At 31.2% G+C, this 3,047-nt stretch overlaps 1 pseudogene; it reads left to right on the top strand.

The window, feature by feature from the left end:
- Nucleotides 1-264: 264 nt before the first annotated feature.
- LOC148772684 (putative lipid-binding protein AIR1 pseudogene) lies at nucleotides 265-886 on the top strand (annotated as a pseudogene).
- Nucleotides 887-3,047: the final 2,161 nt, after the last annotated feature.

Raw genomic sequence — 3,047 nt, 5'->3', positions numbered from 1 at the left:
CAATACTTATGACCAAAAACTAATTACCTTTTTATCAAGCCATTGAAAGTTATTTGTCATGACTTGGTAGACATATTATTACAATTTTTTATTTCGTCGGTCGATAAAATATCACTACTAATAACTTTCACCATCATCATTTAGCCACCATATGCATGTATCCTACAAAATAAATAAAATCAAATAAAATGAAATTAAATTATTTCCCCATATTTTTCACCTATAAAACCCCAACTCACTTAACACAAAAATTCCATCACACAAATTAACCTTTGAAGCTAATACCACAACACATTCGAAAACCTTACGAAATTCTCGTAAAATATAGATTTCGATCGATCGATCAAGAAAATGGCTTCTTCAACAACCCTTTTTCTTGTTTTTCACATTCTCTTCTTTGCAATGGTGGTGAGTTCATGCCCTCCACCACCCACCCACCCTAAAACCCCCACACCCCCGAAAACCCCGAAAACCCCCACCCCTCCGAAAACCCCTAAAGCCCCCACCCCCCCTAAGACCCCCACAACCCCCACCACCCCTAAAACCCCCACAGCCCCCTCAACCCCAAAAGCCCCGAGCCCTAGTAAGGCCACGTGCCCAAGAGACACACTCAAATTGGGAGCATGCGCAAACTTGCTAAACGACTTGGTGGGCATTGTCATCGGAGCACCACTCTCAAAGGAGCCATGTTGCACCCTCATTGGCGGCTTAACCGATCTCGAGGCCGCAGTTTGCCTTTGCACAGCCGTGAAAGCCAACGTGTTGGGCATTAACCTAAATGTTCCCATCTCACTCAGCTTGATTCTGAACGCTTGCGACAAGAAGGTCCCATCTGGCTTCCAATGCGCGTAAAATGTTATACAATACAAAACCAATTAGTGAAAAATTATGTTGTCTTTTTTGTTTTTTTTTGTTTTTTTTGTTTTTTGTTTTTTTTTTGTTTTTTATGTGTTTTTAATTTTGTGCTTAATAATTATATTTGGTCGTCTTTTGGGACATATATAAGTCCTATATATGATGTCATTTAATTTTGTTAAGATATATGTTATATTTTGTCTGTTTGATTTGTTGAATATATATACAAGGTTTCTTGCCCTCTGTCATATTGTAACTCTCAAATGTCAACGGAAATGGATTTTGGAATAAAATGAAAACTTCCACAACTTTTGATTGATATATATATATGAGTACGTAAATGGGAAAAATGGAAAATTACAATTTCTAATATTTGGTGCCAAACGGGCAGATTGTAATATATGGCCAGATATGCAGTATAATGTGACCACACAATTCCTATCCATGTACCACGTACATGGCCTAATATGACATAGTTGTAGCACTAATTAATCTTATTTTCCGGAGAGATAATTCATGGGTTTCTTTTATTTTTATGATATTTTTAAATTCTTTTTAGATTTATGAATTTATTATTTGAACTTTCAGCCTAAAAAATCTCGATTTAAAATGCTTTCCGTAATTCTAATTCTCAAAAATCATGCATTTCATTTTTTTATGTCCATGCACTACAAGACATATGTTTCTAGAACAATTTGTCGATACCACTGGAATGTTACGTAATAAAGTAAAAAAAAAAAAAATTGGCCTAGTAATAAAGTCAAAAAATGTCTATTTATAATCATATAAAGGTAAAAAGATAACTACGCTACATAAACTAACGGTGTTAGAGATTCGAGGGTTGATCGTTAAGTTAAGAGACCATTTTGCCGCATTTTGTAGCTGATGATAGTACAAATACCAAGCCAGGAACAGTTGACATTTTGCATTGAATATTTGAAGCATTCTCGTTTTCTATTACGGCCACTTATTATTACATCGTGATTTTGACACTTCAAGCAAATTGTTTTTTCTCTCAATTCCCAAGACGTGAGTGAAATACAATGAATAATTTCTTCAAAAAATTAAAATATAAACAATGAATATCTATCCAATGCAATATGGAAATATATGTAAAGGGATAATTCTAACGAAATAAGCTAATGAATTAAAAACGTCATCATCATTCCAACTATCACAAACTTCTTATATAAAATTGAATAAAATTGGAATATCTTTATTAAGATAAGATCAAAATTACAAAAAAAAAAAAAAAAAAAAAAATAATAATAATAATAATAAAAAAAGAAAATTTGTTTTTCTTAACTATATTTAGGCACAAAAAAAAGGAAAATTTGTTTTTTACAATTCGTTCTAAAATTAAAAGAATATAAAAGTACATATGGCTCCTTGGGGTTATATACAATTCGTCCTCAATTTTATTGAGTGTCTTAACTATCAAAAATAGGGTAATTTACATTTGCATTAAAATTAGTATTTTCATACAAATTTCAACGTTTTTAAAGTACAAATTAAAATTTATTCTCATCACAAAATTTTAAACTTCACATTGAATTAAATGACGTTTGCATATACTTATCAATTCATAGTATTTTACAAGTTAATCATAAAATCATATAAACTCAATAAAACCTCAGCATTATAATTTATATGAATTAATACACATTCAAACAAAAAACATCAACTATTATTTCACACCACATGTTCTCTCTAAGTTAAGTCAGACCACCTTGTTTCATCACAGACAAACTAAACACACACAACTTGAATGTGTGAAACCTTTGAATTGTTTTGATCAATATTTCAACATAATTTGAATCATAAATTCGATTTAAATTTGACAAAATTGACAGCTCCTTGAGAGCAAATACTTCCAAATCTGGCTTGTATTCCACATTCCAGATCAAGCCCCACATTAGTTATATATAACAAAAACTCGTTTGGTTGACAAGATAAATTACAATTAATTTTATAAATAATTATATCAATAATTATATATAAAAATATAATTTTGCCAGTCGACTAGCTAAGTATCACCACAGCTACTAGTAACTTTGGCATCACCATCTGGCCACATGAATTTTCAAGAAAGTATTATTATTATTATTATCACTATTTTATATTTTCTTTTTTTGTTTTCTTCCACATCTTTCACCTATAAAACCCCAACTCATTAAACACAAAAAACCCAT

This window comes from Erythranthe guttata, chromosome 1 (assembly GCF_056151865.1).
Source record: "Erythranthe guttata isolate IM_541 chromosome 1, IM_541, whole genome shotgun sequence".
Taxonomy (NCBI): Eukaryota; Viridiplantae; Streptophyta; class Magnoliopsida; order Lamiales; family Phrymaceae; genus Erythranthe; species Erythranthe guttata.
The sequence above is the reverse complement of the archived record's forward strand: the minus strand, read 5'-3'. Positions and strand labels throughout refer to the sequence as shown.